Source organism: Triticum dicoccoides, chromosome 3A, assembly GCF_002162155.2.
Source record: "Triticum dicoccoides isolate Atlit2015 ecotype Zavitan chromosome 3A, WEW_v2.0, whole genome shotgun sequence".
NCBI lineage: Eukaryota > Viridiplantae > Streptophyta > Magnoliopsida > Poales > Poaceae > Triticum > Triticum dicoccoides.
Window position 1 is genome coordinate 27,098,413 of NC_041384.1, and position 12,216 is coordinate 27,110,628.

The window sequence follows — 12,216 nt, forward strand, 5'->3', positions numbered from 1 at the left end:
TTGCGTGCCTATGTGATGCCTGCGTGTGTGCTGATGCTGCTGCGTGTGTGTATGTGTGTGTGCTGCGTACGTGTGTGTGCGCGTGCATGTGTGTTGCTGCGTGTGTGTGTGCGTGTGTGTGCGCGTGCACGTGCGCGTGCGTGTTGTTGCGTATGTGTTGGTGCATGTGTATGTCTTGCTGCGTGTGTGTTCCTGCCCTCGCACCGGTGCTGCGTGTGTGCGCTATTGCCCCACACACATACCACATGAGGGACAAAAGAATCTTTTCAGGTGTTATTTAGGCTCAAAATGAACGAAAATGTCATATAGGGAATAAAATTTAGAACTTGTGTCAAATAGAAAAAAAAATTCAAATATCAAATAAGGAAGCAGATTTTAAAATAGTGTCAAATAAGAAATTTTCTCAAGTTAGTTTGGCTCTACGATGCTAGAAAGGACAGATTTCCGATCTTAGTGGAGTACTACGTACTACTCTCACTGGTGGAAAAAAGGCCTTTGGTCGCGGTTCGCAACTGCCATTAGTCGCGGTTGCGCAACCGCGACCAAATAAGCGCGACTAAAGCCCCCCACCTTTAGTCGCGGCTGCTTAAGAACCGCGACTAACGGCCCGTCCACGTGGGCGCCAGGCGGCCGTCGGGGCGGAGGACCTTTAGTCGCGGTTCTTCTGGCCAACCGCGACTAAAGGCCGCCACAGGTTTAGGGTTTTAGCCCCCCCCCTAAACCTGTTTTCTGTTTAATTTGTATTGTTTTATTTCTTTTGTGCTTTATTTTAATTTTGAAGGAGTTTCATATATTCTACGGTACTACATACATGCATATGAATGTACAATTTCAAATAAATTTGAAATTAGAACCAAAAAGAATTCAAGAGGAATATACAATATATATTCAATATCATCGGATGACCATATACAATTTTGAACAAGTTTCCATACATGATTTAATGCATATAAAGTTATACGTCCTCGTAATAGTGTTCTCCTTTAGGATGGAGGACTTCCCTGCTGAACCATCCAGCTAGTTCCTCTTGAAGTGGTCGGAAGCGAGCTTCTGGACTAAGCATCCACCGGAGGTTATTCCTCTGAGCATTGGTATCACTCGCAACCCGCTCAGAGGTGTATCTCCGGATCATCTCACAGACATAGTATCCACATAGATTGGTCTCCGGTGGCTGAATATCCCCAGCATTCTTAGCCTTTAACATTTTGAATTCTAGCTCTTTTTTGAATTCACCGACCTTTGTATCTACGAACCGTCTCCAAACCCTACGAGGCAAAGAAAATTAAATGAACAAGAGAGTTATTAATTAGTTACTTGATATTAGGAAATGAACGAAATAGGCCGATCGATATAGAGCGCAAATGAATGAAAATAATTACTTCTGCAGCATTCTTCTCATGCCGCCCCAAAGCTTTGGATCCATATTCACAGAGTCGTGGACGAGACATTCTGAGGTGTTAACTTTAATTACTACCAGAATCCAGTGGAACCTGCGGACACGATACATGCACAGTACGTCATGCATAACTCATCGATTAGCCGGCCACATACCATGCATGGAGTAAACAAAAGAGAATGTGCTCAAGACAGAAACACTCACTCAAAATGGTAAGGAAATAGAATATCACTTTTGAGTTCCTGCTTTGTAAGAAACTGCCACAGGTCTGCCTCCACGTCGGCGGGGTAACGCTCCAACACATGTCCATTAACGATGTGTGGGTCAATGAACCCAACATCATGGATGTTCCTTACTCTGCATTCCTTAATCTTCATTCTACATGTATAATAGCGGACACAACAATATAGTTAGGACATATATATAGTGCAGGCAATATGAACGAGATGGGGTAGAAATTAATAAATCACTTACAGAACGTAGCAACTGATGATAGATTTATCGAGCTCGCGTAGATTGAAAAGCTGGAACAATTCACTCAGTTCAATTTGTACATAGTAATGTTTGAAGTGATGCTCATGTCTAACTTCCGCATAAATATATTCTTTGGCGTTTTTATTTTTTATGTAACCCTTGTACCATTTCAGCAGACCTTTCATTTGTGGAGGTAGATCCTTTTCCTGCGCAGGCTCGACGAGAGGCCCATTCTTGACATATGTAATTACTACCTCCTTCACTGGCGCCTCATCAAGGCCTAACAGTTCACGAAGAGTAATACCTAAGTTGGCTGCTTGTTCTCTGGCACTCGTTACAGTCAATCCCTGTGCTGCCGCAGCTTGTATGATCTCGGGGTCATCCGGACAGAAGGCTTCCACTATAAGCGGGGCAATCGATTGTTTACTTTGTTCCCCGAGCTGGGCAACTTGTTTCCCGCTTTTTTTACTTTCGGCCTTCTCCCGCTCTTTGTTCTCCTTGAACATGAGTGCCTGTCTGCGAAGTTCACGTGCATAGTCGTTAGGCAGATTCTTCGCGGCTTGGGACGGTGTGCTCAAAAATGACTTAGCCCACTTCTTTTGCTCATCAGAAAATACTGGCTTGGGCTCGGGCTCTCTTTTCTTCTTGCAGTCCGCCTTCCATTTCTCCAAATCAGCAGCCGCGGCCGCGTCGACTTCCTCGGCACTACGTTCCCAAGGCCTTGTGGGGAGAGGCTTCAGTGATGGCTCCGGTACCTTTGTGGTCTTAGGTACATAAGGGTCCGGGTTAATAATCCAGGACTGCTTCTGCTTCTTTGCCGGAGGTGGATTGGGGGGCGGCGTCTGATCACCCGCCGGACGAGGACTGGGGGGCGGCGGCTGATCACCCGCCGGACGTTGTGGACTGGGGGGCGGCGTCGGCTGACGTGACGGAGGTGTAGGTGAACCGCCACCAACACCACCACCACCACCACCGCCACCGCCACCACCACCACCGTAGGGGGGTGGACTTGTTGTCCTTGGCGCCTCGCCTGGAAACTTGATAAACTTCTTTTGCCATAGAATGAAATGGCGCTTGACATCTCCAAGTCTTTTATCCCCTTCAGGTGTAGCAATGTCAATCTCCAGGTCCTCAAACCCTTGGACTATGTCCTCCACCGTGACACGAGCATAGCCATCTTGAATGGGGTTGTTGTGGTGGAGTGCTCCAGGTAAACATGGTAAAGCACTGCCGATGGCTACCTTCATGGACATGTTCCCGATAGGATAATACAGATGACATTCTTTCATCTCCTTTATATCGTCCACGGGGTAGCGAGGAGGCTCCGGTGAAGTAATTTCGACCACCAGAGGCTCCGGTGCAGTAATTTCGACCACCAGAGGCTCCGGTGCAGTAATTTCGATCGTCGGTGCATCTGCACCAGCCGGTGGGGCCTCCGTGGAAGCCACGCTGCTTCTCCGCTGCTGGCTTCCGAGATCCGCTGGATGATCTTCATGCTGCACCCGAGCTGCATCTCTTTCGGCTACTAGTACACTCATGGTTTTCTTCATCACATCCATTTCCGAAGCCAACCGCGCCACAACATCTGCTTTCCGATCCATCTTTCTCTTACGGCTTCTGTAACCGTACGGGTCATCGTTCTGGGGGAACCCTATTTTCCACGGAATGTGCCCCATGCCTCGTACACGTCCTCCGTGTTCAGGATTCCCGAGGGCTTTTGTCAGCGCGTCGTTCTCTCTGTTGAACTTGATCTTCCCCTGTTGAGCATCCCTCATTGCGTTAATAAGGGCTTGGGTGGGTTTAATTAATTTGCCCCGGTAAACACACTCCCCTGTCTCCGGGTTCAGCGTTCCCCCATGCCCGTACCACCAGCTTTTGGCCCTTGGGTCCCATCCCTCCGTACCTGGACGGATTCCTCGCGCCCTCAGCTCGTTCTCCATCTTCTCCAACCTAGGCACCCAAATGCGATACCCTCCTGGCCCCATAACATGATTGTACTCCTTCTTAGCCGCATTTTCCTTATTTTTTTCGATATTTGAATGAACTGCTCCGATTTCTTTTGCTTCACAAATTCTGGCCAATCATGTTTTAGTTTCTCATATTGTCCTTTGAAATCCGGAGTCTTGTTCTGCTTGACAAAGTCATGGGCTAGATTTTGCTTGAATTTCCGGAATGCGTCGGCCATCTTATGAAGAGCGAACTGTTTGACTAGCCTCCTCCTCTCCTTGTTTTCCTCAATCTTGTTACCCTCCTCATCGAATTTGTTGTATTCCGGAGGTAGAATGAAATGTTCCATAAGCTTCTTGAAGCAATCTTTTTTTGTTCTCTTATCGACAAAAGTGAAACCATCAATTCGTGCCTTCTTTGGCTCATTCCACTCCTGGACGGTGATCGAGACGTTGTCTCTAACAATGGCTCCGCATTCAGAAAAATAAAACTAATTCAATTCAAAATTCTAAAAATACAAATAATATATGAAAAAATTAAGAAAAATAAAACTAATTCAATTCAATATGTTAAAAATACAAATAATATATCAAAAAATAAGAAAAATAGAACTAATTCAATTCAATATGTTAAAAATACAAATAATATATCAAAAAATTCAGAAAAAAAAACTAATTCAATTCAAAATGTTAAAAATACAAATAATATATCAAAAAATTCAGAAAAATAAAACTAATTCAATTCAAAATTCTAAAAATACAAATAATATATCAAAAAATTCAGAAAAATAAAACTAATTCAATTCAAAATTCTTACAATAAATTATTACACATCATTTCTTACATGATCCATTCAACAAAGTTTGGTACAATAAATTATTACACATCATTTCTTCCCTTGTGTCCCTGCTTGCTTACGATTGTGCCGTATCCATGGAGCATCCTCATCATTTAACTTAATGCTTGGGTCGGTGTTCACTTTGAAGGGCGGAATTTCAGCAAACATATTATAATCTTCTGACATGTCTGTCTTGTCCTCCACTCCCACGATGTTTCTTTTCCCTGAAAGAACAATGTGGCGCTTTGGATCATCGCATGATGTACTGATCGTTTTCTTATCTTTCCGTTTCCTCGGTTTTCTACTCATGTCCTTCACATAGAAAACCTGAGCGACATCTTTCGCTAGGACGAATGGTTCGTCAAGGTAACCAAGATTGTTGAAATCCACCATTGTCATTCCGTATTGCTGGTCCACCTTTACCCCACCTCCTGTTAGCTTGAACCATTTGCACCGGAACAAAGGGACCTTAAAGGAGGGTCCATAGTCAAGTTCCCATATCTCCTCTATGTAACCATAATATGTGACCTTTTGCCTATTCTCGGTTGCTGCATCAAAGCGGACACCACTGTTTTGGTTGGTGCTCTTTTTATCTTGGGCGATCGTGTAAAATGTATTCCCATTTATCTCGTACCCTTGGAAAGTCGTTATAGTCGAAGATGGTGTCTTGGCCAACATGTACAGCTGATCTACAACATCATTGTCATTCATTAAATGTTTTCTCAACCAACTGCTGAAAGTCTCCATGTGGGCCTTCCTAATCCAGGATTCAGGCTTCCCCGGGTTGTCCGAGCGTAAAATATTCTTGTGTTTCTCAAAGTACGGAGCCACCAAGCTGGAATTGGTCAGTACAGTGTGGTGTGCTTCAGTCAAAGAATGGCCGTCCATACATGTCGTTGATTTCCTTCCGATCGTGCCTTTTCCACTTAGTCTCCCCTCGTGCCGCGATCGAGGAAGACCAATCGGCTTAAGGTCAGGAACAAAGTCAACACAAAACTCAATTACCTCCTCATTTCCATAGCCCTTGGCGATGCTTCCTTCTGGCCTAGCACGGTTATGAACATATTTCTTTAATACTCCCATGAACCTCTCGAAGGGGAACATATTGTGTAGAAATACAGGACCGAGAATGAAAATCTCTTCGACTAGGTGAACCAAGAGGTGCGTCATAATATTGAAGAAGGATGGCGGGAACACCAACTCGAAACTGACAAGACATTGGATCACATCGTTCTGTAACCGTGGTAGATCTTCTGGATTGATTACCTTCTGAGAGATTGCATTGGGGAATGCACATAGCTTCACAATGGCTACTCGAACATTTTCCGGCAGGAGCCCCCTCAAAGCAATCGGAAGCAATTGCGTCATAATCACGTGGCAGTCGTGAGACTTCAGATTTTGGAACTTTTTCTCCACCATGTTTATTATTCCCTTTATATTGGACGAGAATCCAGACGGGACCTTCATACTGCTCAGGCATTCAAAAAAGATGACCTTCTCTTCTTTGGTCAGAGCGTAGCTGGCACGACCTTGAAACCATTCCGGATGCCGGTCATCAGGGTCTTTCAAACGTTGCTGGTCCTGCCGTGCTTCCTTTGTATCATTTGTCTTCCCATACACGCCCAAGAAGCTTAGGAGGTTCACGCAAATATTCTTCGTAACGTGCATCACGTCGATTGCAGAGCGGACATCTAGGACTTTCCAATATTCTAGCTCCCAGAATATAGATTTCTTCTTCCACATGGCTGCGTGCCCGTCAGCTCCCTTCGGAACTGATTGTCCGCCAGGACCCTTTCCAAAGATGACTTTCAAATCCTTGACCATATCAAATACCTCAGCACCAGTGCGTTCCGCAGGCTTCGGCCGGTGATCTGCCTTGCCGTTGTAATGCTTGCCGTTCTTTCTTACTAGATGAATTTTCGGAAGAAATCGACGATGCCCAAGGTACACGTTCTTCTTACAATTTGGCAAATGTACACTTTCAGTCTCATGTAAGCAGTGCGTGCATGCATTGTATCCCTTATTTGACAGTCCCGAAAGGTTACTAAGAGCAGGCCAATCGTTGATGGTTACGAAAAGCAACGCTCGTAGGTCAAATTCCTCTTGTTTGTGCTCATCCCACACACGGACACCACCCCACAGCTGTAAAAGTTCATCAACTAATGGCCTTAGGTACACATCGATGTCGTTGTCGTGTTGCTTCGGACCTTGGATGAGCACTGGCATCATAATAAACTTCCGCTTCATGCACAACCAAGGAGGAAGGTTGTAGATGCATAGAGTCACGGGCCAGGTGCTATGGCTGGAGCTCTGCTCGCCAAAAGGATTCATGCCATCCGTACTTAGAGAAAATCTTATGTTCCTTGCGTCAGCTGCAAAATCTTTGAACCATCTGTCGATCTTTCTCCATTGCGTTCCATCTGCGGTGTGTCTCAACTCCCCGTCCGACTTACGGTCCTCTTTGTGCCATCGCAACAACTTGGCATGCTCTTTGTTCCTGAACAGACGTTTCAACCGTGGTATTATAGGAGCATACCACATCACCTTGGCGGGAACCCTCTTCCTGGGTTTCTGGCCCTCAACATCGTCACCAGGGTCATCGCCTCTGATCTTATAACGCAATGCAGTGCATATCGGGCATTCATTCAAATTCTCGTATTCACCGCGGTAGAGGATGCAGTCGTTGATGCATGCATGTATCTTCAGAACCTCTAAACCTAGAGGGCAGACAAGCTTCTTTGCTTGGTACGTACTGGCGGGCAACTCGTTATCCTTTGGAAACATATTCTTCAACATTTTCAGCAAGTTTTCAAATGCCGAGTCAGCTACACCTACCTCTGCCTTCCATTTCAGCAAATCCAGTGTGCAGCCTAGCTTTTTCAGACCATCATCGCATCCGGGGTACAGCGCCTTTCTGTGATCCTCTAACATGCGATCCAAATTTTCCCTCTCCTTTTCAGTTTCGCAGCATCTCCGTACATCAGCAATGGTCCGACCAAGATCATCAACGGGATCATCACGTGCCTCTTCTTCACCTTCCCCTTCACCTTCAGCATCCTCCATGAAAGTATCACCGAAATGAGCAAGATAGCTTTCATCGATGAAATCATCCCCTTCTTCATCTTCTTCCATTATAACCCCTCTTTCTCCATGCTTGGTCCAACAATTATAGCTTGGCATGAAACCGTGCCGAAGCAGATGGATGTGAACATCTCTTGAGGAAGAGTAACCCTTCTGATTCTTACAGATAACACATGGACAGATAACAAAACCCCCCTGCTTGTTCGCATTAGCCACTACGAGGAAATCTTTCAAACCCGTAGTGAACTCGCCGGAGAGTCGGTTACCGTACATCCATTGCCGATTCATCTGCATTATTATAATATAAAATATATAATTAACCATCATGCATTTGTTAAACTAACTAGCTACAAACAATATAAATTAAACAATGAACTGCACACATGCATATTTTATCAATGACACATCAAAGGTTCATCAAGTTGCTAACCGCGATCGAGGAGTGTGGCTCCAACACTTCATGTCATGTTTGTTTCATGCTCTTGGGGCATTTCATCAAACACCTTATGTGCATAAGAGGAACCAAAAGCAAACCTACACCCACTTGTGAAGAGAATGGCTCCAAATGGCTAAGTGTTGGCTGCTGGATGGGTATATATAGGGGAGGGGCTTTAGTTGCGGTTGGCCTGGCAAACCGTGACTAAAGGTGCCCGAAGGCCTTTAGTCGCGGTTGTCCTGGCCAACCGCGACTAAAGACCCTCACGTGCGCCAGCTGGCCACCGAGCGCCCTGGGCCCAGGCCTTTGGTCGCGGTTCACCTCCAGAACCGCGACTAAAGGTCCCATTAGTCGCGGTTCCTACAGCTTCGCGACTTATGGGGCTGGACGGAAGCCTGTTTTTCCACCAGTGATCTCTCTGTTTCAAATTACTCGTCGTAAAAATGGATGTATCTAGATGTATTTTAGTTTTAGATATATTATTTCTACGACGAGTAATTTAGAACAGAAGGAGTAGGTGTAATCGCACGTGTTTAGAGGTATGTGTTGGTTTCAATTATTTCGTGTACGTTTTTAAACATGTGTATGTATATCATTTTTCAGTGCTGGTTAGTTGTACTATTTTTGTGTGTGAACTAATTGTACTATTTCGATCTCACGTGATCCGCTCTAGCTATTAGTTGGTGAGAAATTTGATTCGCCTAATTAGTTCCTAGCCATACCTCTACTATTATATACCCCCACCGAGATACGATTAAGAAAGAACACGAGCAGTGAGGCGCGATTTGGAAAAACATATGTTTATATCTCTACTATATTATATAGGAAAATGTTTCACCCCTTCACACCGGCTGAAGCTTTGGCCAGTCGTGAGCGCGTCGTTCAATCTATTGGCGATCGAAGCGCTTTGTTTAGCCACGTCATATAACTCGGGGATCAAACGCGTGGATATTGGGGGCCCGGGCACCGCTCGCGACCTGTGAACCCGCTACTTCTCTTCTTTATTAGAGCAATTTCCAGCCGCGCCCTCAACAGACACCCCCTCATGTAATTTTTTAACGTCGGCACACGAAAATCAGCCCAGTCGCATCTCAAAAATCTCGTTTTAGCATCGGTTTGGGTCGAAATAATAGCCGGCGCATCCGAGCCGGACCCGGTGCGCTCGGGAGCGCCTGGGGGCACCGGCACAAGCGAAAAGGGGCATGAGGCCGCTCTGTCGGCGAGAGGAGGTCCTTTTCCCGCCGTTTTCTTCCACTTTCCCCCCTCGGCTTACCTCTCATTCTTCATTCCTCCCGCCAATCTCCTCCTCCTCCCCTCCCAGCCGACCGCCATGCCGCCGAAGAAGTACGTTCTCCCCCGAGCCGCGACGGATGCGACCGCCGTTGTCGCCCAACCGAAGCAGAGGAAGCCGAGGGTGTCACCGTCCAAGCCCCCGGGCATGTCCAACACTGACTGGAGGGCGGAAGTTCAGCGCCGGGAGGCTGTCACCACCAACCGGCGGAATAGGGCCAACGCCAAGAAGGCCCGGGATAGCGCGGCACTCGCGTCTGCGACGACGGCGGAGCATTCAGCCGAACAAGCCGAGGCGGCTCGCGCGGGGATGATGAATCCACCCGGCGGCCACTACGTGCCCTGGAGCCAGCAAAGCATCGGTTCTCCGACCGGCTTCTCGTCGTCACTGCAAGCCTGGGGCTGCATGCCGTCGCCGGGCTACGCCAACGGTGACGCGCACGGCAGCTTCAACCCCAAAATCATCTTCCCCCATGGTCACCCGGCCCAGCGCACGCCCTCGCCCGCCTTCGCCGGCGTGCAGTACCCTCCGTACACCTACTCACCGCCGGCCTACGCGCCCTTCCCGACGCCCCCTCTCCGCCGTGGCGCACTGCCCTTCTCACAAGCATCCACTTCGCATCTCGGCGACATCGACGCGACCGAGGCCGACATGGACGACATCATCACGATCGGCTCGGCAGCCGCTGCAGCGTCCCCTGGGTTCACTGCCCAGGACGACACAATGGACCTCAGCAGCAACATCTGGCGGAGCGCGGCCTTATCCTGAACCATCTGCCGCCGACGGCGCCGCCAACTCCCACGCCCACGCCGACGACGCCGCCAAGCCCGAGCGACGATGCCTCCACGACGCCCAGCAGCACAGAAGCCGCGCCAACGCCGCCCAGCACAGAAGCAGCTCCGACGCCTCCAAGCCCGCGCACTCCGACTATGCCGACGCCGGAGGCCGACCCAGCCGTTTGATGTGTTGCCCACGCGTCCTTTCCTTTTTTTTGTATGCCGAACTGTGGCAAGGTGATCGCCGAACTGGCCCGCTGATCGCCAGACTTGTTGCGTTTTTTGGGAGCGGGAATGACCAAGTTTGAATTTGCCGCGACTTGGGGGGCGCCGCCTGGGGGCGTGGCTGGGAGCTAGATCGCCCCCAGAGCCTGAAAAGCGCTGGGCGGGAGCTCGAAATAGCGCCGGCCTACGCGCTGGGGGCCGAACGAGTGAAGATGCTCTTATCCGCCACTCGTCACCCATGGCCGGCGCCGGATGCACAACTCTCTATGGCCGCCCGCAGCCATGGGCACGCTCGTCTCCTTGTCCACCGGCAGCTGGTTGCGCGCCCTCGCCATGGCCGCCGCAGCCAGGATTCATTGTCGCCATGGCGAAGCTGCAATCTACCATGGCGGTGGTGAATTTGTGCTCGAACTGGTGGGGTTTGCTGGAACCAGGCACGTTTTTTTGCTGGATCCACCCATTTGTTTTACTACAACCCCCTTATTGTTTGCTTCAACCCCATTCGATTTTGTTGAACATGTTTGTTTTTACTGGAACCGGTACCCCGGTTTGCTGGAACCAGCTGCTGGATGTGCTTCTGGACCATAAATAAATTGTTTAAGAAATAAATCTGATACCGGTAAGACATGCATCTTTGGTAAGTCAATAAAAGAAATAAATTCCTGATCCATAAACAAATAAATATCAATCAATATTTTATCTTCAGTAACCCAATAAAGCGGATCAATCACGAGTACATACCTATTTTGCTAGTTTAAGAAATGACATACAAACTTAAGCTTTATATACAAATATATTTGGCCCTGTGGCAATGCACGTGGCACATATCTCGTCATTATATATATGGAACTAGAGATGAAATTTATTGCATGCATGTGAGATGTTGTTAAAAAATAGAGCAGTAGAGTGAAATATTACTTGCAATGTGGGCACCTGTCTTTTATCTTATTTGGGAACTCCCACTGATGTTAACACACTTGGTAACTCAGAATGGAAACTAGTCAAAGAGCAAGTTGAATAAAAAACTCATAGGATGAAAAATAAATGTTTTGTTGATTGGAAGGAGGGTACTTTCAATTTAGTGAAATCTTTCACAAGCAGGACCGAAAAGAAGTTCCCAAGAATATGGATTATACAAGTGCCAAAATGCTTTGGCAAGAAACTAATAAAAGTGATGTATTCATATTGTAAACTGGTTCATAGTAAGTTTGCCCAATGTTTAGAAGTCCCAAAATTTTATAATATGCAAACAATGAACTAGAGCCTAGTTTGCAAATGGTTGTGGATGCTGGAGAGCACTAAAGAATGCTAACTAGAAATTATCCGCAGAGACCTATATTGTGCAATGGAAACAGGAGCTAGAGGATCAATTTTTTTGGGTAAATCTTGGTAAATGTCAACCATGTATTCCAAAGTCACACTCCGAAAGAATTGTATGCTAATGATAGCAAAATTGTTTTCTAGGAAGATGCATGGTTCGAAGACCTTTATCAACACAATCACAATATTGTGTACTATCACTTGCACTAGGAAGGTGTCAGTCAGAAAGATTTTAACTGAATACTATAAGTTTTAGAAGAAGATTACATGTTGAGATAGAAATACAATGACATACTTTTCAAGATTTGATAAGCTCAGTAGAACTAGGAAAATGAGGAAGTGAAAGTGAAATGGAAGCAACTAGGCAAAAAAAATGATAGTACATAGTCATAAGTCTATATCTTCAGTCTAGATCAATGGTTGTGGTTGGATG